This window comes from Octodon degus, unplaced genomic scaffold (genome assembly GCF_000260255.1).
Source record: "Octodon degus isolate 3935 unplaced genomic scaffold, OctDeg1.0 scaffold00004, whole genome shotgun sequence".
Classification (NCBI taxonomy): Eukaryota; Metazoa; Chordata; class Mammalia; order Rodentia; family Octodontidae; genus Octodon; species Octodon degus.
Window position 1 is genome coordinate 21,204,591 of NW_004524580.1, and position 26,178 is coordinate 21,230,768.

Here is a 26,178-nt window from a genome sequence, read left to right on the forward strand (position 1 = left end):
ACAGGCCCGGAACGGGGGAACGGGACGGGCGCTTCCGTCCTGCAGCGGGCGAGGCAACTCCCTGCCCCCGGCTTCCAGCCCTCGCTCCACAGCCTTGCGCTCTTCGTCTCCCCAGATTCTCCTTGTACTTGCCACCACTTCTGCACGTTTCAAACACACATTCCTTAAAGCTTAAAACCTAAATAGTGGGAGAGAAGTGAGGGTCGGGACGCAAAATACTTCAAAATGTACCGCGGTGCATTTCTTGGTTTCTTTAGGGTCTTGGAGGAGACCCCACCACCACCACGTGATCCTGGGACTACCACGGCCACCAGGCTGGGGTGAGCTAGCTGGGTGGATTCCGTGGATTTGCACCTGGGAAGGGTGAACTGCGAAGGCCCGGCCCTGCCCGCGAGCGGCCCACGACTTTGGAGTCCGGTTGAGGCTGCTGAGAAGACGCAGCGCGCCCCGGCCTTCCGCTGTGCGAGGCTGTGCTGCCACCGTGTGGCTCAGACACACAGCGATGGCTTCACAAAACCAGTCAGGGAAGGTGAGGAAAGGCAAGTTAAGGAAAACGCGGCAGGGGAAGCGTAGGTCGTGTTTATCACAAAACGATTTCTCGTCATGATCACGGGGCCTGGAGTCGCAGAGACCTGAGTTTAAACTTACCCGGTGAATAATTATTTCTGTAAAACGGGAGTAGTAATAATTTGGGGAGTTGTTCTAAGAAGTAAATGAAGCAGTGCATGCCAAGTGCTTGCCTTGCGCCTGCCACTGAATAGGTGCTTGCTGTGATTACAGAGCTAAACAGGAGCTGTGTGCTCCTCTCCAAAGCGCCCAGGGAGGGCCCTCCCGCCCTGGCCCTCCCGCCCTGGCCCTTGCTTCGGATTCTCCCATTTCACTTCGTTCTGCTTTGGGGTGCGGCTTAACTGCTACCTCTCTCCCCATCTGAGAAACATGAGCCTTGCAGAAGCCAAACAGCACATGTTGAATCTTGTCTGCATCATCCAGTGGTTTTATGGTCTTTTGCCAAGTCATGTGAACACCCGGAGCCTTAATTTCCTCATCTACAAAATGGGGTTAACAATACCCACCCCCCAATTAACAGAAAGATTTGGAAATAACAGGTGCAAAGCATGCAGCGTAGTCCGTGTCCTGCATAAAGTCATCAGTATATTCGTTCACAATGACTCCCAAATCCTTCCTTTGCCTCTCAGCAAGAAAGCTTTTAAACTCACTTAGCCATCAAAGATGTTACGAAAAGTCGGAAAGAAACAGCTTTTTCAGTGTCTGGTTGTACAACCCCAATGTAGCCCGATTTCATAGTACATCTACTTTCTCAAGGCTGGAGTGCAACTTTTTCAATCTTGGTGGTTCTACTATTAAAGTGTATCTTATAATCTATGTGTATTTCTGTGTTCATTTCTGTTCGCCAGTCTCCAGCTTTCTCTGGGGAAAACAAAATGATACTATCGAATCAAAGTGTATCTTATAACTGACGACAGCCTTAACAAGATAAGTGCATTCCACTTTCATAGCCCCAGAGCTAAAAGTCTAGATCGGCGGTGACATCCTAAGTGTTCCTAACCATAATGACATGAATTCTCAAAACCACAACGCTCCTAGTTCCCAGGCTTCTTGTCACAAGAATTTTTCTTTAAAGACCTTCTCCAATTATTTCTTTGCATCCCCAGAGTGTCTTGCATGGCCCCTCTTCTGTGGCTGTGACGCCCACCCCCCCACCCCTGGTGGCTAGGACACAGAGCTCCTGGTTCCCTCCCTTGCCTTCTGACACGAATCACACACGCGTTCTCCATCAGGGCTCAAGCCAGCCCCTTGCCTCACAAAAGGAAGAGGACAGCTTGTTCTCTCTCTCTCTCTCTCTCTCTCTCTCTTTCTCTCTCTCTCTCTCCTCTCTCTCTCTCTCTCTCCTCTCTCTCTCTCTTCCTTCCCCTAAAATATTAAAAATGAAAAGTTCCAAGAGCCTTCACTGCTTAGGGAGCTGTTCAAGTTCCTCAAAACATTAGATTCCTAGGCTGGGTTCAGCTAGTATAATCAATGATAAAAGTATTCATATATAATAAAGAGAAAAATCATTCTTCTTAGCAAAACTACATCTCATGCACACCTGTTTTTACATAATTTTGATGGACTACAGATTTCCACTCACTGCATTAAATAAAATGCAGTCATGTTACATAAACACACATGTACATTTTATATTATATAGAATGTTTACACCTTTGCAATGGGAAGAGTTAATAAAAAACTGTGTACTTTTTGTTTGCCGCAAACCTTAGTGCATTTAGCTATCACAGCAAGTCTCTGAAGTATTTACAGCTTTATAAGTAAGAAAACTCAGACACAAGTATGCAATCTGCGGCCAAACGTCACCCAGCTCGCGTGGAGCCAGAGCTGAATCTGAGCACAGGCGTCTTGGCCAACTATGAGCTACAAGCAGCTAGCTGCAACAGGGCTGCCACACCCCCACACTTACCCAACCTGTTACAGTTTAAGCAGGAAGTGCACCTCAGACTTATCTATGGGGGGGCCTTGATCCTCCCACACAGCAGTGTTCCGTGGTGGGCACTGGAAAGGACTCTGCACCCATCATAAAGGTGTTTGCCTTTATGAATGGACAAACCCACTGGTGGGTTCATAGCTAACAGGGCCAACAGGAAATGGGGCAGCTGAGGAAGACCGAGGGAGCTACATCTTCGAAGGTACACCCTACTTCCAGCCTCCCCTCTCTGGCTGCTGGCCTTTCTCAGTGCCTCCCAGCTATCCCAGCTGCTGCAAGGTCAACGGCTTCCCCGGCCACACCCTTCCGCAGCCATGAGGCAACTGCTCCAGCAGAGACAAGGAAGCGTAAGACCAAAGGCTCTGAGACCATGAACCAAACACAGCCTTGTTCCTGAAATTGCTTATGCCAAGTATTTTGCCTCCAAGGCATAAACTTCAGGTTAATTAATACAGCACCTTCATAATACACAAATAATATTCATGTTTGAAAGCAAGGACCAACTTTTTCCATAAGTTGTTTTGTTTGTTTGTTTGTTTGTTTGTTTGTTTTAAACCAGATTGTCATTCTTTATTTTAAAGAGAGGAGGGGCCAGGTCCCAAGGCATGAAACAGGTCACCTCTTGTTTGTGTCTAATGGCACCGTGATAGAGAGGACTATAAGTTGGGCCACCCAATGGTCTGAGCCACCCGACCATATGAGAACTTCCTTTGCAATACAGAAGGAGCTCAAAACTCCTGTATTTTCAGTTCCCCAACTCCCAGCAACAGAGGACAAGCCCTCTAAATTCAAGTGAGAAAACTTTTGCTGTTTTTTTCTAAATACACAAACATGAAATCATTCCCAGGATACCTGAGCTGCTGCACTGACACTGCTCCACCTTGGACTGAACAGGGTGCTGCCCTTTCCAAGTCACAGAGCGCAGCTGGGACCACTGCCTGGGTTTCTAATGAATGGGAACTTGTTGCATAAATGGAAACAAGTTTAACATACTTCATTCATTATTGTCAAAAACAGGGAGGGGGAAAGGAGGAAAGGCCCTGATGCCAACTTTTTAAAAGTCCCTCTGGCCCACTTGCCTGCATAAAACGCAGCCATCATCTCCAGCCATGCCACATCCTGGCGGCCACTTTTCTGTGCCCTACCCCCCACCCCTGGGCCCTGAAGATAGAATGCTCTTTGTAGCTGCTTCTTTGCAAAGGTAACTTCAGTGCATTGGAACAACTAATAAGGATGAAGGAATAACCAGCTACTTCACTCCAGCCTGAACAGGCTGTTGCAGCCACAGGGGACACAGGGCAGGTCAGCCAACCAGCACCTTTTTCTAGTTCTTCCAAAAGAAAACAAAGTGAACGTGCATGCCTTGGGGCCCTAGAGAAAGTGCAGGCAGCCAAAGTGAACTACAGCTTCTAGCTCTGATACCCCCAGAGCTTCCGACAAATCATTTCTCCTCTCCCAGGCCTCTCTCCTGCTGCCCATTGTCACTGCCAGTTGCCCAGGACAGCTGGGAGGGAGCAGGACCCCAGAGACACAGGTGGCAGTCATCAAACAGATTGCCTTTACTGATTTCTTTTGCCTAAACCACAGACACCAGTATTCAGGACCCATGCACAGGCCCCCTTCTCAAGTAGAGCCGCTTAAAGACAATTAAAATCGCGCTGAGCTATCAGGGCTAAGCATTGCACAGCTATCACTTTGTAGCAAAGCAAAACCTTAAGAGGACTTGATTTCAACCAAGTAGAGATTTTGCCACAGAGGACACTTACAGGACAGCAATCAAGTCAACTTGGTGGTCTGTGAAAAGAGATCCAATTCATAACCAAAGCTGACCTCAAGAGATAGAAAAAATATTTGCAGCTGATCTAACATGCAATGTCCTGCATCCTGGTCTATTTCAAACCTGGAAGCCCAACTGAACTCCATCCCAAATAAGTGAAAACTCTGTAGCTAATGAGTATCAAGTTGGAGTGGGATAGAGACCTGATTGTGTGGGGTTTAAGAAGATAAAAATAGGAAGCCATTTATCCTCAAGGAGCAGAAGAGAATCCTACAAGATGAATTAGCTGTACTCTTCACATCTGTTAATTCCATTTCACTCCTTGGGAGCATGGAGGGGCTCAGCCAATTCATAATAATGAATATTTCACTTAGACAACAAATGTTTATTGAGAGCTTATTGCATGCCAAGGAGTCCACAGCTACAATAAGGAACATTAACTTAGTCTCCGTCTTCTGAATCTAAAGTCAATAGGAGCCAGCTGTTCCTCCAACAATGTCACACACTAGGAAGCTAAATCGGAAAGCACACCGGGGCCAAGAATCAAAGAAGTTGAGGTCAAGACTTGGCTTTGTCCTTACAAATGATCATTAGCAAATACCATGGGTGTCCTCACACCTTAGTAAAATGAAGACAGTTTGTGAGTTTATTTCCTACCTGTGTCCCTTGGACTGCAAAGCTCAGAGCTTCTTAAAGGCAAGATAGAGGTCCGTGGTTCAGGGGCCCAGCGTCTGCTCATACTTTCTCCTTTTGACAGCTTACGCCAGCCTTTCGTTTAGAGATGATGAGTCACAGGGAGGAATCTCTGTGAGAACAGCTCCTCCTGCATAGAATATCCTCCTGAGAGACACTTTTGTGAACAATCTTATACTTGTCTCATGAATGTCACCCCATCTCACAACCTCATATGACTCCTGTTCCTCTACATTTATCCCTTTACTCCATATTTTTTTTCTCTCCTCACCCAATGTAAGCTCACCAAGATAAGGTCATTGGTAGGATCAACAGTTTCTTTCCTCTCAGTAACTACATGTGTATCTTTTTCTTGCATAAACCACAATGCTTCTCATTTAGCCACCATGTTGGCAGTCTGTTCTCCCAGAGAAAAGTTTCTGCTTTGATCTGCTTGATCGTCAGTGTTCTACATTGTTCTCAGAATAGATTGAAGATGATTTTATAGGAAGACATAAAATATAAGACTGCATAATACATTTCAATAGCATCAAAATAGGTGCTTACATTTTTAAAAGATAGTCCAAACAGAAGAAAAAACATAAGCCTACTTCCCAGAAGCAAATACTTTTAAATCATTTGGCGTTTTAAAAAATCTGGGTAATCACTTTTGTGTCTCCAAATGATATGCTGATATTGCTAATTCCTGATATATTTGATAGCTATTGATTTCTGCCATTATTAACAAAAAAGTTAATGCTCACTGTCCCCTTGCTCCCAATATAGACATGTCACTATTTTGGGCCAACCAGCATGCATTTTTCTAATACAATAATTATGCAAATGTTTCTCCTTAATAGATCAAGCTGTTTGCTAGACATGAAGCAGCCCTCACTGCCAATGGAGTTCTTCATTTTCAGAATAATTAATCAATTTTCTCTGAGAGATTTTTCTTTACTGTTGCTGCCACTGGGCCCATCTGCCCCAAAAACTTCCCACCACCCCACCCCTAGTCCCACACAAGATGTCAGAGGATCTAGCAAAGCAGTTAGCAGGCTACACAGCTCAACTCCAACGGGTAGAAACAGTGTTATCCAGAAATGGAAAAAAAGATCTGCTAAAATTGAAGAAAAATGTATGAGAAGTTATAAAACTATCCAAAGACCTTCTGTCAACCCAACCTTCAGAAACTCTTGCAAGTTCAGACAAGGATGTCTAGTGGCTCCTAGACACCCACTAGGTGGCTCCTGGTCAGACTACTCAGGCCTGGAAAGTAGGAGACAAGTGCATAGCAATCTGGAGTGAAGATGGACAGTGTTCCGAAGCAGAGATTGTAGAGACAGACAAGGAAAATGGCACCCCAGCAATCAACTTTGCCAATTTTGGCAATGCTGAAGTGACGCCACCATTGAACCTCAGCCTGTACAACAAGGAAGGACACCAAAGGAGGGCAGCGGCCACAAACACATGTCAAAACAAGCAATGGTTGCCCAACAGCATGAATATAAAAAGAAGAAAACTCTGAAAAAAGCACAAAGAATAAAAGAACTCAAGCAGGAATGAGAAGACCAGAAGGTAAAGTGACTGCAGGTCAACTACAGAGCCTATTCTAAGAATCAGAAAGGTCCAGCATGGAGTAAGCTTTTTGCCTCACCTGAGATTGTACCCTGCAAAGCTGGAGCAGGAACTTGTGAAACTGCCGACAGACCTATGAAGCAGCATCAGATACTTATAATTACAGCATCAGGCATTTGATGCCTCAATAATCAGAAAAACCGATGGACTTCATCTCTTCAGGGATTTCCATTTACATTTTTAGCATTATATTTTTCTAACGGTAAATTACTTGCTAGGTAAGTGAGGAAGATACCATTTTTGTCATTGTTTGACTTCAATAGAGTAAAACTTGAAGAAATTGCATTTGATCAACTGCTATTCATTGAACTTTTTATTACTGCTCTGGTAGTTCCTTCAGAATTCACTGACTAAGCCAACTTTTTTAGACAGAAGCTGCTTCAGTTGGCACTTAGGTGACTTGTTGAAATTCTAATACCAAGCCCCTATTCACAGTAATAACTTGGAATTTTACACATGGTTATTCACTAGAACGTGAAGGCAAACACCAACCACCTGTTAGAGAGCTTTCTGGTTTGTTTTCAACTTTAAGACCTAGCTATGGTCAAGCCTAAAGGCAGGTTACTTTATAATGATAACGTTCGTTCAGAGGTATTTCTTTCAGCAACTTGTTTCCTAGGCCAATTAGACCATCTCAAAAGTTGATCTAGTATTGTTTTTCTTTTTTTGTTTTTTTGTTTGTTTGTTTTGTTTTGTTTTGTATTTAGCACATGGTCTACAGGGGCTCATTATAAAGATCAGACTTGTAGGGATCCTCCTATTCTCAGCCTCCCAAGTGCTGGGATTACAGACATACTCGCCACCACACCCAGTCTCAATCTCCAGCTCAGCAAGTCCTGGGGGCGGGGCCGGCACGGCTCGCCAGGGATCAAACCCCAGTCCCTGCGCCTGCCTAAGCAGGCACTTTAGTCTGCTGAGCTATCTGATTGGCCCTAGTTTTTATTTTTATTCATTCAATTTTATGTAGAAAAACATGTTTAGGATGAGCTATCTTTTTAAGGTGTTGGTATAGTGTTTTGTGGATTTGTTTGCTTTTTCTATATTTGCTTTTTCCTTTAATTTTTTACTTAAAGTAGTGGTGCTGTGTTTTTGAATTTGTATGTTTATATCAGAAAACAAACTGATATATATTCTAGTATCCAATGTAGATACTATTTTGTTTTGTTTTGTTTTCAATGTATTTACTAGAGGATGTTTATATCAGAAAACAAACTGATATATATTCTAGTATCCAATGTAGATACTATTGTCAGAAAAGAAAAAGAAAACAAGGCAAGGGCCAGCCAGATAGCGCAGCAGACTAAAGCTCCTGTTTAGGCAGACTCAGGGTCCTGGGTTTAATCCCCAGTGCGCTGTGCCGGCCCAGCGCCTGGGTGTCCTGAGACAGCGCCTGAGAGTAAGTGTGGTGGTGCTCGTCTGTAATCCAGCACTTGGGAGCCTGAAAACAGGAGGATCACTGCAAGTCCAATCTGTGTACTGAGACCCTGCAGACCCTATACTTTAATACATTAAAAAAAAAAAAAAAACGCTAAATTAATGAACAAGAGTACTGAATATTTCATCATTAAAAATTTCTCGTGTTTCTGGCACATTCATCTGGAGCTGAATTTATCATTTTAATTAACTAAATCAAGTTGCCAACAGTTGTTGGTGTGACCATCACAGTTATCTGAAGTTGAGTTTAAGCCAAATACTTGCACAGAAAAAGGTCTTCCCACTAATGGAAGATGATTTTTATGATGTGTGTTAATTTCAGTTTTGTATGTTTGACTTTTATTAAATAAAGTGTTTTTAAGGTCTGGAAAAAAAAATACAAGAAACACCAAAGAGAACCCAAAAGTGCAAAAACCAAAGACTAGAGACTAAGATGGAGCTATAAATACAATTAAAATCCATAATCTCTTAGCAAACAAGTATATTTTTCTAGCCTTGTAAATAAACCGCCATTAGATTGCTCTCAATCATGTGTATAAAAATCCCCTGGAACCTTGTTGAGATACAGATTCTCTCCCTGCAGGTCTGGTAGCACCTGCAAGTGAGAGCTTGCTTTTCTGACCAGCATGCAGGTGACCCTGATCCAGCTCATCCGTGAACTACATTTTCCTTAGCAGGGTCTTATGTGGTGGCTTTGAAATCTCTTTCTTGTTCCTTTTGCACAGAGCACCCTCCTCAGAGGCACCCCTGTGGAAGCCTCCTTCTAGTCCACCTCTTGCTCTACACTGAGAGGCTACATGGCACCCCCATAACTCCCTGTACAAAGAGAAGGAACAGGTTGCGTCTCTGTTCTGCAGATGGGAAGCATCTCACCAGGGACAGACTCACTCAGAACTGAAGGGCAAGTGGCAGAATTTTATGAAGCAAGAAATTGTTTCTGCTTCTGCCTATTTGCAAAGTGACTCAGAAGACCTTGATGCTGCTAGAGATGAGCTCAAGGCCACGATCAGCCTGAGCCTGATGGAAGTCAGAGTCAGCAAAGAATGAAGCTCACTTGCTCTTCCTATCCCATGTCTGTTTCTTCTCATTCTCAAGGGAGCTCTTCCTTGGCTCCTCTCTGACAGGGCTTCCAGCAGTCTGGAGACACGGGGTGATGGAAAAGCCACCAAGGCAGCCCTGCACTTCTGTACAATGGCCCTTCTCCATCACTAAGGAGATTGCCTTTCGTATTCCCAGGTAGTGACGTCACCATGTGAATAAAGTCCACTCACGTGCTGTAAATGTTTAACAGCTGACTGACTTATAACAGGTTCCAATTCCCATGGTATAAATATTCCCACTCTGGCCAATACTGAGATAGAAATATGACTCTACTGAACATGGAATCAGAAAGGCCTGATAAACCTTTGCTCTCATAGGCTGGTACAACATGGTGCCAGCGCACCACAGGGGAAGACATGAAGTCTGATGTCAGACAATTAATGCTCTATATGTAGAAAAGATTTATAGCCATTTTATCAAATTTCTCATCAATTTCCTTCACTATCAAACTAAATTAAACTGCCAAGGTTTTTAACAATTGATAATATTTCTTTATTACAAAATATTTGACAGAAATATTACCACTATGTAATTTAAGTCCCTAGGCTATAGATAGCCTTTAACATAGCGCTCTTGGTCATTGAATTATTACCTTGTGCCAAATAGAGTGCCCTTCCCAACAGTTTCTATACATGGGTAACTCTCTGGAAAAAAGAAAGAATCATCTACTGTCTACTAAAATTAAAATGACTGAAAATGTTTTTCCCTGTAGTTATATATTTTATGGAATTTTCAGACATTGTAAAGGTGTGCTTGAAATAAATGCTTTCATGAGCTTAAATGTGCTACTTCAAGGAAACTTGAGGTGAAACTTTTATAGAAGAAAAATATGGTCGAATGGCTCTTCATCCAATTTTTCTTAAAAATTTATAAGATTCTCAATTTCTACTTCTCTCCCATTGCTGGGACAAAATGCCCAACAACCAAAATAGAGAAAGAAAGGGTTTATTTAGCTCACAGTTTGTGGAGGTCTCAGTCCATACTCAGCTGGCTCCAAGGCAGAGCATCCATCTGGGAAGCTTTTCCAGCTCTGAGGCCAGGCTCCTACTCTCCTTTGGAATCTTGGAGGACTTAGCCTTGCATTTCCAGTTTGTCTCCTTATCTCTGTTTTTGCGCACGTGTCTTTCCCATCTCTGTTTTTCGCGCATGTGTCTCTTTTTTCTGTTTTCGCGCATGCATGACTTTCACACAAAGCTGAGCAACCAGAGAGAGGGAATGTGAAATATCAGTAGTTAGCCCACCACCTTTGCGATTTCCATCCTGGGTGATTGCACTGAAAACCATAATGTCTCAACAAATGGCTGAGACCAAATGACTTGTGAGCCAAATGAGGACGAGTGGGTCATAATGGACTGAAGACTTGATGGTGAATCCACAGGATTTCGATAACACTGAAAAACTCCTATCGCCTGGTGACATAACCACCACCAATAATGGAGCTTGGGGTGATGTAGGTGTAAATCAACCTACTGCTACAATTGTATCAAACAAAGTGCATACAATGTACAGTAACTAATACCTGATAACAAATAACTATGTACTAGTTTATGTACTTACTGTACTACAATATCTGTCCATCATTATTTTGGAATGTCTTCTTTTGCTTAAAGCAAAGAAAAACAAGTATGTGTGCTATGTCAGCAGCAGCCTCACATACTGGTGCTCAGGGTAACTCCTGGTTGCAGTAAGAGGCCACAACGAGTGATTGACCCACCAACTACGTTCATAGGGGTGCTCCATGACGTTCACACCATGATGAAATTGCATAATGATGCAATTCTTAGAAGTATCGCCGTGGTTGCGCATCCCATGACTGCCTTGTGATGTTCAGGAAAAGTCAGCACTTCTATCACTCACGCTGGCCACGTGTCCCAACCGTCTGGAGGCCTGAACATGCAGCAGGCAGAAGGAAACAGGGCCAGAGATGAAGAGAAACAGAGAGCTGAAGAGACCTCCCATCATGGCAGAACCCTGGGCCAGGGGTACGTGATGCAACGTTCCGCCTTCCCAGGCAGTGCATCCATGGGAGGAATTCAATGTATGCACGAAAATTCATTTCTTCTCTTAGTGCACACAGCTGCCTACAGTTGGCAGGACCTTTTTAGTGCGGCCTAGCAGTTTTGTTTTGTTTTGTTTTGTTTTCAATGTATTTACTAGAGGGTCTACAGCGTCTCTCTATGTAGATGGGACTCGTAGTGATCCTCCTGTTTTCAGCCTCCCAAGCACTGGGATTACAGGCATGCACCACCACGCCCAGTCTCAATCGCTCTCTCAGTGCGCCCCAGGGGCAGGGCTGGCACGGCCCCTGCGTCTGCCTAAACAGGCACCTTAATCCACTGAGCTATCTGGTCGGCCCTGGCCTAGGAGTTCTTATAGGACACACCTGCTGTGCACAACCTATTTCCAGGCCTGGCACACAAACACAGCCCATGTCGAAAGGCGCTTGCATTTTCTTTCCCTCCACATAGCTTACAAGGCTCGATCTCTGACCATATTGCTGCAGTCCAGGAAAGGCATGAGCCAAAGGGCAGTTTGTTGATGTAAAGGTTTAATTGTTCAGGCCACCAGTAATGGTAATACCTTAGCTAATCAGTCTAGACATTGAGCTTCTCTTGCTTTTTAGGCAATTCAGATTGTATTTCTGAAACTGGCAACCAGAAGAGTTTAATTGACAGCATTTGATCACTCTGTGTGTAACTAAAATAAAGGTGTGGTGTGTTGCTGTGGAAAAATACTGGACAAGAATCCAGAGTATGGAAGCACCCCGTTCTTCCCTTACTAATTTTGCAATTTTCTTTGAACACATTTTTAAACATATATATTCTATATGTTTAAAATACGTATATATATATATATATATCTTAAAATATATATATATATATCTTAAAATATATATATATATATCTTAAAATATATATATATATCTTAAAATACATTTCATTTGGCTTGACTTTCACCACAACATTTTAGAGAATCTAGTCTCTATATTCGTGAGTTACTTCCTCCTGCTGTCACAGCAGAACTGTGAAATTGATTACTTATTTGAATGAACAATCAGGTGAGGATTATATGCTGTATCTTTCTATTTAGTGGTTGTGTCCTTCCCACGTGCTTGGGAAAGTCCCAGCAATGAGCTGAAGAACTTCTCCAACTAAATGAGTCTTAAAATTTTTTTTTGAAAATTTTCAAATATACCCAAAAGTAGCAAATGAATAGCCCAACAAACTGCCACCTGGCTCACCATTATCAGTCTTGGTTATCACTGTGACATTTTGTCTCTTTCATCACCTTCTGTCCCCACTCTTCCCATCTTGTCTTTGCTGGAATATCTTCAAGCAAATTCTGAGCATAAAGCCCAGATGGAGGCTTTCTTTTTCTCCTTCAAAGGTAGGGATGTTCAGGAAGTCCTGCATGCAAAGCACAGGTCTGAAAGAATGCATGCAGCTGGGGAAGAAAGTTAATGCAGGTGGAGCAGAAAGGCTACCATGTGATAACCAAAACTTGAGGAAGAAGAAAGAGATTGAAGTAGAAGCACGGAGGCTCTTATCTACTAAGTTCAGGAGTTTGAACTGGCTTCCCTGTAGGACATGGGGGCTTTTGCTTTAGAAAACTCAGCAAATGCACTGTTGCTTGGGCTGTTGTTTCATGTCTAAGGATTTATGATCTGATGAGGGACAGTAGAAGACTTTATACAAAGACATTTTTGAAGTCCAGAAAAGAGGCTGATGGAATAGTGCAGGCGAGGGATAGAGTGGCCTTGTAGGAGAGACACAAAGGAACCAGTGAAGTACCTGGAATCTCCAGCTAGGTCTCTGGATGTCAGACTTCATTCATTGCTTCAAAAAGAAACACAAGTCATGTCACTTGTATTTCTATCTGCTTAAGCTCTAGGAAGAAGCTTCCTGGAGAGAAGGTCTATGAGAAAGGATTTTGTATCAGAGGATCTCAGAACATAAAAGTACACAGAATTTGAATTACAACAGCAAAGCTTATGTGGCATAAATCTTGGCTGCTAGGTAGTTTATGTAGTATTCTCAATTAAAGACCAAAGGCAACAACTTTGATCTCGTTAAGTCTTCTCATTCTTAGAGTTCAGCACACATAAATGTTAAGCTTTTTGAGAATGTCTTGTTTTCTTTCTGGTCTTAAATCCTGATAACAAACTGGAGTATAGAAAAGTATACCATCCTCTGTGCCACAGTCGTACTCTATAAATCTGTGGTGTGAACTAAGTCACACAACTAAGGATTACAGTGAAGCATTGCTAGGTGACATTACTTGGAAAGTGTGTAAGAGCTCACCAGTGAGCTTTCAAGAGTCTCGGCAGTTGTTTTTGTTTTTTTGTTTTTTTTTTAATATAGTCAAAGGTTAAATATTTAGAGAACTAAAAATAAGGAAAGTGTCCAAGAACACATTCATCATTGGAAAATGATAGAAAAAAGCTTGATGCTCCCCGCAAGCCAACTTAACATGGAAGAAATAGGCCAAAAAAAAAGAGGGGGGATAATTAGAAAGATATCAGAAAAAAATTTTAAGATGATATTAGAAAAGTAATTACTCCCACATTTTTTCTGAATAGAAAAAAAATTATACACTTTTAATAAGAAGAGGATTTACACTACTACTTGATTTCAATTAGTTACCAATTCTGAGTATTCCATGTTTAAAAGATTATAGAAAACTTCCAGCCTTGGGAATTCCACATTCCCATGTCATGGCCATACTGTGCATCCTTCTCAAAAATGAGAAGAAGGAGCCTGGGAGATGGTTCAGTAGAATAAGTATTTGCCTGGCAAGCACAAGATCCTGAGTTCAATCACCGGTTCCACAAAAAAAAAAAAAAAAAAAAAAGAGGAGAAGAGAACATTTTTCTTGCCAGCTTTAAAAACTCACCTGACAGCCTGCAAGCAGGCACAGGGGACAGGCGTTCAATCCCTGACCTGCCATGCCAGCCCCAGCCCCACCCCCAAGGCATGCTAAGATGGCAATTGAAACTGGGCATGGTGGCCCACACCTGTAATCCCAGCTCTTGGGAGGCTATAAACAGGCAGATTACTATGAGTGTGATCTAGTAATGACACCCTGAATACTCTGTAGGTCCTTCCCTAAAATAGAAAAAAAAAAAATCTGACAACTCTGGCTAAACACAGTCACAATGTTGGTCTAGGGAGCCAGGGGGTAGCTTGGGAAGCAGGGTGGTCCCAGGAAAGAACTAGGTCTTCCCTGCCAGGGAGCACATGGTCCCTCTGCCCCTATCACTTGCTGTCCATGAGAGATAGAGTGTATTTGTCCAGCTTTCCCTTGTTGTACAAAATATCTGACATAGTGGACTGTGTAGGGCAAAGGTTTCTTTTGGCTCGCAGTTTAGAAAACCCTGATCTACTGGCCCTGTTGCCCTGGGACAGTAGTGACACACCATGGCGGGACTGTGGGATGATGGGGGCCTGTTCACCTCATGGTTCGTGTTATGGTGGCTTATGTCTAGTTGTCCTCCGAAAGCCTCATGCAGTCACTGGGGCAGCTTCTAGAATTTGTGACTGATTCATGATTCAATGCTAGGATTATGGCTGTGAGTGCTCTACCCGCCCTGGGGCAGAGAGCCTAAATACAACATGGGGAGGGGAGAGAGGCTTGCTAACTGCCGCAGCTGCTGCTCCTCCCTTTGCTTTTTGCTGTTTTCCACCGCCATGAACAGATGCCCTTTGTCACATTCTTCTCTGACTTGGAGCCAGCTGAGTATGGAGTAAAACCTCCAGTAACTGTGAGCTAAGTAAACCTTTCCTTCCTTCATTTTGGGTGTCTGGTATTTTGCCCCAGCAATGGGAAAAAGGTAACTGAGCTAGTCAGGAAACCAAAGAGGAAATTCTTGCATCCTGCAGCCTGTCCAAGGACACCCCACAACTGTGTCCACACGCAGTAACCTCAAACTCCCACAAGCCTTGCCTTCTAGAGGTTCCACCACCTTCCAACATCACCACACTGAGGACTGAACCCTTACACACAGATTTCTGCAGATTCAAATTACAGCACAGAGTCACTGGTGCTCTCTACGCCCCTGAAAAGGGCAATCATTGTAGCTTTTTTATCTTAGCTCTTTGGTTTTGTGTGTATGTGTGAAGATTAAATGAGATAGTGGAAGAGTGTATGGAGACAGAAAGAATTCTTTGATGTTGTCGTGGTCATACTATGATTTATAACATCACAGAATTTGGAAAAAAAATGAGAGGGTGGGGGCCGGGGAGATAGCTCAGTAGAATAAGTACTTGCCTGGCAAGCACAAGGGCCTGAGTTAAATCCCTGGTTCCACAAAAAAAAAAGGTTCCACCAAAAAAAAAAAAAAAAAAAAAAATTGAGAGGGTGAAGCTGCAATAATATCTACCCCTGACACTTCATAAGCCCAGAATTGTAGTAAGTCTCTTCAGTGTGTGTACTTACTCAGTATACAAGATAAACAGCATCAAAAGATTGTCTTTAGAGTTCATGTCTTTCTTCCAAAAATGGTATTTTTTTTCTCTTCTAAGTATTGCCTGCTTGAGCTCTCTACAGCACAAGACACATAAGCCTGCTGCCGGAATCTCTTGAGTTAAGTGAAGCATCATTCTTGGTGTCCTGCCTACTGAAAGGCAAAAGTTTTTGGTAGTGAGAGTCTGTATTCAGGCAGGAACAGAATCCCTACTGGCAAGCAAGACAGTGACTGTAAGGGCCGGCCTGATAGCTCAGTGGATTAAAGCACCTGCCTAGGCAGACACAGGGACCAGAATTCGATTCCCGGTATACTGTGCCAGCCCTGCCCCCAGGGAGTGCTGGGACAGCAATTGAGACTGGGAGTGGTGGCACATGCCTGTACTCCCAGCACTTGGGAGGCTGAAAATAGAAGAATCACTACGAGTCCAATCTATGTAGTGAGACCCTGTGGACCCTGTACTAAATCAAAAATGAAAAGGAAAAAGACAGAGAGTGACTGTAGAATCCTCTGGGCCTCAGTTTCTTTGTCTTTAAAATGGCATTAGGGATGGGGAGGAATGATTGATACTCAGTGTGCACAATGGACGTGAGCATTCATGACAAGGCCCTCCTGGGCCCAGCAGGACCGAGTCACCATGACTCCGAGCGCGACCCGGGGCGGCCTTCTGCCACACTCTACCTCAGTTCAAACTTCAAGTGTAGATCAACTTCGTCTGCTGTTCAGATGGGAGAAATAAACAGATGTGAGGAAAAGTGTTTACTTGTTATTTTGACCCTTTTTTATAGTGTGTATACATTTTATTTGTATTCCACATAAAAAATGGAGTAGGAGCAACCAAAATATAACCCGTGAAGGCCTGAAAACGAATACAATGTGCTCTTTCAGTAATATACATCTGTTAGGGGTACAATTCAGGAAAAAAAAAAAAGCTTAAACAATGTGTGTGTGTGTGTGTGTGTGTGTGTGTGTGTGTTAGTGGGAATGGAACCCAGGGTCTTCACACTGAACTACACTCCTAGATCTTTTTAAATTTTTTATTCTGAAGCAGATTTTTATTAAGCTTTTAAGTTGCCAGACTAGGCTCAAATTTTTCATCTTCCTGCCTCAACCTTCTAGGCTGTCCTCCTAAGCCCAACTACAGCATACAACTTCCTCGGGTGTCACCTATGAAGTAAATATATGCTACCACTTACAAAATGCCAGTAATTACTTATTCTTATTCATAGAAGCGCAATAACTACATAACATTCAGGGCCTCCTCTTTCCATCTAAATTTGCATTTATTATATTCATTAACTACATAAATTAAGGGAGTTTAATAATTTCTAATATTGTTACCTTTATAGTTGAGCAAAACCAAATGCCTATTCATTAAATTTCCATTGAAAGCACGAAAAGGACATATGGAGACTGTATTCAACATAGATTTGTTATAGCAAACAATAAGCTCTGTCTCAGTTCTGGCTGTGAGACAAATAACATAGCTGGGACAATAGAGGCTTTGGAAGAAGCCCTTTAGAGTGTCTCTTGAATCAGATACTTGAGTACCAGCAGACTGCTGTGCCCTTGTCGGCCTTGAATAATGTTGTTTGCTTGGGATTTCAGTGACCAGATATGCAATTCTAAAGGCTTTTATTGCTCTTTAACTACTCTTGGCCAAAATAATAAGCAGAAGGACAATAACAATAAAACTTGCAGTTCTAGCTGGCCTAAGAACTTCCCAAGGAGCACGAACTGTCTCCCTCCCCTCACCCTCTCTCCTGCTGATACAAGGAGACTGCTTGCAAACTTAACTCTTGCTTTTCTTTTTCTCTATCTCTTCTTCTCCTATTAAAGCCATATGTCCAACCACATTTCATTCACTGCTCATCCTAGTTCTCTGCTTTCTCTCTTCTTGAAGAAAGGGGAAAAATAAATATACATACAGGATAGATTGGATAATTGTACTGCTGACTTCTGCTAGTCTATTAAAAGGAGCAGTTAATGCCTAACTTTTCTCTCCTTTTTAATTGCTTATCATTTTTGGACCATTTTTGCATGCCTATATCTGGTAATCTGAACAACTAACTTGAAGACAACAATAAGCAGTATAACAACCATTGTTGAATTTCTATCATTTTGTTTAGTGAAATTCTGTATTGTTTCTATTTTTTTCTCTCTTTAAAAAAGAAAAGAAAAGAAAAAAAAAAAAAAAAAAAACAGACCTGATCCATGTAAACAACCAAGTGCTAGACACTTTGACTGATAAATCCAGCTTGACTTGGTTGTATGTGGCTTGATGCCAAGTGCTGCTATGGTTTAGATCTAAACTGCGCCCCCAAACCTTTCTATGTCCACCTGTGGGGCCTTTGGGGATAGATGGGATCCCAGGGTGCTGTACTCACTGGTAATGAATCCATTGCTGAGTTCACAGCTCAGTTTGCTCTTAGCAGGTGGGGCCTGGTTAGAGGGGAATCAGAAGAGGCGAGAGGCTGTGTTCTTGGCCCTGCCTTCTCCTTTCCCATTCTCTGATCCCTGGCTGTCGGAAGTCAAGCAGCCTTATTCTCTTATGCCAACTGCAGTGCCCCATCTGCCTTGGAGCCAGCCAACCATGGACTGAGCCCACGAATACCCTGAGCCCAAAACCAGCCTCTTCTCCTTTACGTTGCAGCATCAGGAATTTATCCCAGTGACAGGAAAGTGAAAGTGACTAATACAATGCCTATCTCCTAGATAGGTGAGCATCTCAGCCACCTCTTTGAATCTGTGCATGTGCAAGTTGACTGATGTCTACAGATTTCAGAGCAAAGATGGGACAACAGTGACAAAGCTGGAAGAGAGATGACTTGGAGCAGAAAGAGAGTTACTTACCTTGAACACATTCTCCAAACTGATGCTCTTGGAAACTGTTTTAACCATTTAAGGGTGGCATAATGATTGTTAAGATATACCAAATAGCATCACAGAAAGGAAAGCAAAGGGAGAGCTATAGGAAGTTGGATGGTAGGGGCCAGGGAGATGGCTCACTAGAATAAGCACTTGCCTGGCATGCGCAAGGACCTGAGTTCAATCCCCAGTTCTGTCAAAAAATAAAAAAGGAAGTTAGATGGTAATAAAGGCCCTCTACTTATCTATTCATCATTAACTATTAGCAGAGGCCCATCCTATATACCCACCACCTCCCCTTCCAGACCATGAAAGGCTGAGAGATGCATGTTTGCTGTCTATACTCCATCTCCTCAATATGAACCTAACATGGCTGTGTTTGGCACTAGAGTGAAATTTTCAGATGATTAAATTTTCTCAGGTTAGTTGGGAAAAGGACAACAGTAATGCAATGCATTTATATATGGTTTATATACCTGCCAAAGCACTTCATCTTTAGTATCCTGTATGGTAGGTGTGAAAAATGGTATGTTCCCTTGCATTGGTGAGGATGCTGAAGTCTAAGGCCATATTGTAATGGGAATCCAGTAGGTGGATTCATCTCCATGTCTCCTGAAAATACAAGAGGTTTCCTTCCAGTTTCTGATAGAATTAGCATAAACTAATGGCTCTTAAATTATGGAAAATATTAAAAGAACCTAAAGGAAATCAGGCTAAAGATAGGCGAACATATTAGTACCTTTCTATTCTTATTTTCATTATTATTAATGACTCCTGACTGGTGCATTTTAAGTATTGATGTGCCTGACTTTGGATACCATACTATCATGACATTATTAAGTGTAGGAAAATTGATAGCTTTGAGAAAGAAATAGCAAGGGTGAAATTAATTCCCAGCCGGTACACCATTGATGGAGGCAGCGGATGAAAGGGAAGAAAAGGAGTAGCTACAAAGAAAAGCTCATTTCTGCCCCCGAATCTTCCAAATCAACCTAATTTGATTCCAGTGAACATCTGAAATTTCCCTATGACAGCTCTGAACCCAGTGACAGAAGGAAGTGAAGACCTTCCTTTGCACTTCTGCTGACAGCAAAACCGGAAAACACTGATGTGTAGATGCCTTTGGTGAATGGGAAGCAATTCTTCATCTCAATTCTAGCAGGGACACAAGAAACTGGGACAATTTTTGCAGGTCTGTTAGGCTGGCCTTTACAAAGAGGTTGTCAGACAGCAGACTTTAGAAGGATTCCAGCCCTCTGGAGCTTCCCAAAGCTCTGCTTCCTTCTGGTTTTGCTGCCATGACCTGCACGTAGGCTGGAAACACAGCAGTCCAGCTAAGGAAGTGGAAATTGAGAAAGAGAAAATACCAGTCAGGAAACTTCCATTTGTTTTAAATCCAGAGTACAAAAAATTCCTAGAGCATTGAGGGCTTGTTGTTTTTGTTGCTGTTAATATCAAAATTAGCTTTTATTTGGGTTTGAGTAGTATATTGCCCCTGGGGGTTCTTTGAATGGAAACCTTTCCCATTCAGGGAATTCTGAGCTCCAGAGTCTGTGGATAGACATTGAGAACCAAGGTTCTGGCTCTCAGCACTTGGGGTGGCCCCATGTTCCCACCTGAGCTGGCATCTTGAGACTGGATTCAACCTCTTTTGCCATCCTACGGACCCTTCAAGAGGCCTTGTAAAATCAGTCTTGCAACAGGAAGCCTGCTGCAGGCACTGGCCAGGACACACCAGAGCCTGAGGACAGCGCAGACTAGGTCAACCACGAAGATGGTGACAGAAGACTTTTCTGTAGACTATGAGTTTCTTCTGCTTCGGGGAACCTCTCAGACAGCTGCGGAGGAAGCCAGTGTGGATGTAACATGGAAGGCTGTCTCAGTTACTCTTCTCTCGTTGCTGGGACAAATACCTGACACCCAAAATGAAGGAAGGAAAGGTTTATTTAACTCACAGTTACTAGAGGTTTCAGTCCATACTTGGCTGGCTCGAAGGCAGAGTGACACATGGCAGAGGGCAGCCTTTCCGGTGGTGGCAAAGAGCAGAGAGCAAGTGAGGAGCAGCGGCAATGATGGCTACAGAGAGGAGGTCTGTCTCCCTTAATTTGTGTTCAGGCCATCGGCCCCAGGCTGGGGGAAGTACTCACACCCATAGTCCCAGCAGTACTAAGACTCATAATCCCAATGGATCATGAGATTATCTCAAACTCTAGAAGTCCCCACTCCATGACTGCTTGAGGCTTTCGAGGGACAAATGGACACCAACCATAGGCCTAACTCATCAACATCCTCAAACAAGACTGCAGGGACAGTGAGCAAGAGGGGGAGAAAGACGCATAGAAAGGGGAGGAGGCCGGGAAGAAAAATAGTAAATATTGAAAATGTGTTTTGACAAGAGGAAATAACCCAAGAATAGCAGAGATATGCTGGGACGGTCACCTCATCCGAGCGCAGTGGGGAGCTGCAGAGGGGCTCCGAGCAAGATGCTGTGCGCCCCTGGCGCAGCTTTTTCTGGCGGCAGTGTGGAGAATGGAGCATCCATGCCCAGGCAGTTTGGGAAGAGAGCTTAAGCAAACGGAATCAGCTTCTTTCCTGTGGGACTTCTCAAGGCTATGAAAGCTTACCGTGCCCTGGAATCTCCGTGGGGAGGGAGCGTGTAGGTCCGGGGCTTTCCCTCACTCGTTTTCCATTCCTGCGTGAAGTTGCCGCAAACACACAGAATGCCTCTTAATTCCTCTTTTCCCAACTGCTGTCCTTCCCCTCCCCTCTTCCCCACTTCTTATCATTCACCTTTTATTTGACTATCTATGTGTGCACTAGGTTTTGCACATAACAGAACCCACGTGAGCAGGCGTTGGCACAGCCCTGTGATGCTGACTCTGCAGGCACGGAGAATGCAAGGGTTACAGAGTCAGGGAGGCGTTCACGCAGACTTCAGGGGAAGGCCCGGGAGGCCCCGCACTGCACCCCTGAAAGGGCAAAGTGTAAAGCCGTAAGAATCAAGTTCAAACTGCAGTGGAGACTGCGGGACACTGGGGAAGCCAGGAACATGGAAAGTCCGCTGAGAGAAGCTGCAGGCAGTGAGCAAAGCTACCCCAAGAGAGAAGCCACAAGGACCACAACCAGCAGTGCCTGAGGGCTGATGTCGGGAGCTCAAGTCTCCCCTCAGCTTGCCCTAGGTGGTGGACACCAACCTACAGGATTTACTATGTGCCTTGCTGGGTTTCAGGCTTAATTTTGTCCAGTTCCTTTCTATTTTCATATTTCTCCCTTTTAGAATGGAAATGTTTATCCTGTGTCCTTGTAGCTCAGCAACATTTTGCTTCCTTTTTATCTTGATGGGCCTCATAGCTAAATGTTTGCTTTGAATCTCAGAGGAAACTTTGGACTTGGACTCTCCGGCAACACTGGAACTGTTCAGACTTAGGAGAATCTTACAGTCGGACCAAATATACTTTGCATAATGAGATGGACATGAGTCTTTCGGGGGCCAGGAGTAGGATGGTGTGGTTTAGGTCTAGAACATTCCCCAAAGCCCCCCAAGTTTGGAAGGTGTTTGCATCATGAAAGCACCCTAATTAAACGTGCTGTTGAGAGGTGGCACCTGGCCAGAAGAGCAGGTCTCCGGGTGCAGCCCGACACACTGCATCTCCCTTTCCGGGTTCTGCTTTCTCTCTCCCTCTCAGCTTTCTGGTCACGGTGGGGTGAGAAACTCTCCTCCACCCCTGACCTTGGACTGCACTTGTTCTGTCTCCTGTCTGGTATTTTGTCCCAGCTTTGAGAAACCAAGACATAGCATCCTTGGTGCTCTAGAGTCTATGAATATAAAACATAGCCCTGAGGACCACAATCTCCTTACAAACAGGCCTCTTCCCTCAATTTTCCTCCCGCCCCTGGAGCACTTGTAGATAATCACTCTATGAGCCATCATTTTATATTGAAAATTTTGCCCTGGGTGTTGACCCAAACGACTTCACGCATTTTACCTCCTTGTATCTTCAAAATATCTCAAGGACTTTTATGGATCTGTGCAAAGGTAAAAATATTTTTTCATGTGGTTTTAGCAAATGCCATCCAGTGTAAATCCGAAAGTCTTAGTAAATAATTTCACAATGTTATTTTTTCTCCTCCAGTTTTACTCTGAAAAGAAGAGAGAGGTTTAAAGCCCTCAGCAAAGGCTTGGTGGTGCATTCCCTGCCCTTGTCAGGTGTGGCTCTGTGGCGTGGCTGTGATTATAATGAAACCTAAACGGCTAATTGTAGAGAATGCTTTTGCCACAAAGCAGGAGTGAAATGGCAGCTTGCACACAGACAATGGGGTGCTTCGATATGTAAAGGACTTGACAACCCAAGAGCCAGGAGAGCCAACCCTCAGGTACTACAATTCCTGATGGCCCCTGCCCCGTGCGGCCTCCTAGTGAAGCTCCTCCCGGCGCTGGAGCCAGGCCATGTGCACCTCTCCACACTTGCTGCTGTGCTGCCCCCCAGGGCTCGTGGTAGCCCCATCTGCTTCAGGATTGAGCTCCACCCTAGCCAGTGCGAATGGAAAGGGACCTTAGCACCGCGTGAAGTCATTGTCTCAGGCAGGCGGCAGCTGTCCACAGAGGTGCAAAAGCTCACCTGGGAAAGCAGAAAAAGGTCAGATTGAGCCTGGGTAAAGGGATCAATGTTGTCCCCATCATCTTTGGCATCACTAGTATCTGAGCCTTGATAACTGCTGGGATTTTAGAGAACTGAGAAATGACACTACTTCCACTGGTGTGAAAACTCTGACAAATGTAGATAGACGATTGAACTCCTGGTTTTATTATTGATAATGGCTGGGTTGGAAAATGCTCTCTGAATATCTCCATTTGTAAAAGGCAATCTACACTTCTAAATTATAAAGCTGCCTTATGGCCCGGCCCTTTCACTCCTTACAATGGAGTGAAGAAGAAGTAACAAACACTTAGTCTGCAGCGAGCCAGACCAAAAGGCTAAGCATGCGCAGCTCCTTCCCGTCTCCAGTCCAAGAACCCACTGCTCCCATTCTAGATGGAATGGAAGGGGGCAGCAGAGAAGCCAGAAGGGTTCTTCCCATATTACTATTCACAGGGTTGGCGAGGGTCCCGTTTCTCCTTCTATGAGAACAAGAGGAGTGTGTCTTATTTGCTTTTCTCTTGTTTCTGGAACAAAATACCCAAAGTTAAGAAAAGAAAGTTTTATTCAGCTCACAGTCAGTGTAGGTTTCATTCTGCTGTCAGCTGGCTCCGAGGCAGGGTGGCGCGGCACAGGGGCAACATCGCCAGGCTCAAGGTGGCAGCAGGCAGCAAGAGCACAAGTAGCGAGAGAGCAAGCCTCTTGTCCTCCCTACACTGTATGCAGTTACCCATCCTCAGGCGGGTGTAGCACTCACACCATCTCTGTGCCTTCCTATTGCACAGGCTCCGGTTGTTTATAAAGTGTGGGTTCCAGTCCCTACTGAGTTACTCAGTGAGACTTCTGAACTTCTCAAGTTGACACAGTGAATCAGCCACTACAGCAACCAGTCACCACAAGACATTTTCTCTACACCCTAGAATGTAGAACTGCTGAGTTACTTAGTTAACCTTCTAAACTTCTCAAGTTACCATTACAGCACCAGAAATGCATTGCCTAGAGTCTCGCTCTTCATCATAATGACCACAGCAAGGAGGGGTGACCTGCCGCACAGACCGTCACAGATGGTGTCGAAGTCCAGCCCTGGGAGGGCAATACAAATGTCGTGTCCAACTTCCAAAAGAAAATGGCACTTTGTGGGATTAATACAGTGATCTGTATTTACCCAGTTAATAGCCAGGAATCAAACCCAACTCAACTTCAACCACTCTGCTACACTGCCTTCAAATGATGCCAGCAGGTAAATCCGAGCTCTGGTCTCCATAAGAGTTAGTCAGTGTTGGAAGCACAGGAGACCAAGGCCCCAGCAGCAGCAAAGGCAGAGAAGCCTGAGAACTGAATCTGCCTCATGCTGTCACCACCAGGGTCACCAAGGAGGCGCTCTGGACAGAGTCAGCATCACCATGGAGCCTGAACCCTGGCTGCTGTCTCCTCTGCCACTGGCATCATCACACTGTACATGGCATCCTGTGCCAACAACCTCCACGGGAAGGAGAGAACAAGGCACTTGATCCCAGGACGTGTCTCAGGCCACGGGAGAAGTGGCGACCCAGCTGGCTCAGGAGGTGATTAACCAAGAGCAGACAGGCAAGCAAGGCAAGAAGGAAACTTCAGAGGCAAAGTAAAAGGACAAAAATGAGCAAACAAGAAGGATTCAAAGAAGCAAGACAAGAGCAGAGAGGATGACCACGACTGAGAGGAGAGAAGGCCGGAAGAACAGATGAAAGAGGAGGAAGGAGACAGCTGACCAGGGTGGGCGGGTGCACGGCAGAAGCTCCTTCTCCCAAGCATGGTGCATGATTATGGGAAGCTTCTTCCTGCTGGGCAAAGTAGTCTTAGGTACAAGTCCCCAAAAAGAGCCAAATTAAAAGTGAGTCAGACACAGAGGTGCAGGCCTATAATCCCAGCACTCTGGGAGGCTGAGGCAGGAGGATCACAAATCCAAGCCCTGGTTGGGAAATTTAGTGACTTAGCAAGACAGCATCTCAAAATACACCATGAAACACGAGTGAGGGATGTATCTCAGTGCAGAAGCCCAGTACTGGAGCTCAGTCCCAGCCTAGAGCATCTGAGTAACAGAATCCTGTTTTGCTTACTCCATCTAAAGGTTAATGACTTTTTCATCAAAGGGATTCTCAATAGCCCAGAAGTCCATAGGTGGGGGGAAATCTTGTCAAAAACAAATTAGTGGGTTTTGGAACCAAAGATTTCTTAGGGCTGACCAAATTGCTCAGCGGATTAAAGTGCCTGCAAGCAGGCACAGGGGCCAGGGGTTTAATCCACAGGCCTGCTGTGCCGGCCCCTCCTCCAGGGCGCGCTCAGACAGAGATTGAGATTGGGTATAGTGGCCACATGCCTGTAATCCTAGCACTTGGGAGACTGTAAACAGGAGAATCACTATGAGTTTGATCTAGTAGTGAGACCCTGAATACCCTGTAGACCCTTCCCTAAAAAATACCAAAAAAAAAGAAAAAATTTCTGCAGCTCTAGGCCATAATCATAGAACTGTTTACAAATCAATGATCTTGCTTAATGGGAAGAATTTGGAGACTGGAAAAGCCTTTAGGGGTTAGGCCTGACCAGAGCAGACTTTTCAAAGGTATATGACCCCTCTCCTGGCCACCGCTACTGAGAGCACCGTGCACCATGGCTTACCTCCCTTGCTGTGACACCACCAGTGATGTGACCGTGACCAGCCAAGCTGAGTAAGAGCCAGGGCCTGGAGACACTAGCGCCGGGCTGGATATAAATCCCGTGATTGTTCCATCTGGAGTGTCTCAGAGACGAACAATGAGGACTCCTCAAGGCAGAATCTGCTGGTGAATCGGGGCCCGTTTGAACTCCCACAAGGTGTGCTTTGGGAGTCTATTCTCTCCTTCCTCACATTAAGTGAAAGGTGTGCCCATAAACGCAGTGGGAAGCCTCTGAGACATCCCCTAGTAAGCCCCACCTCCTGGTGACCAAGTCCTTACAGAATCCCCTCCCCTGAGTGCAGACCAGACCTGGTGGCTTATTTCTAATGGAGTGGAACACAGCAAAATGACAGGAAGCCACATGAGAGACTAGGTTCCAAAAGGACTGTGGCTTCTAT

The 26,178-nt window shown here is 44.3% G+C and overlaps 1 pseudogene; it reads left to right on the forward strand.

Moving 5' to 3' along the window:
* Positions 1–5,973: 5,973 nt before the first annotated feature.
* LOC101576533 lies at positions 5,974–6,715 on the forward strand (annotated as a pseudogene).
* Positions 6,716–26,178: the final 19,463 nt, after the last annotated feature.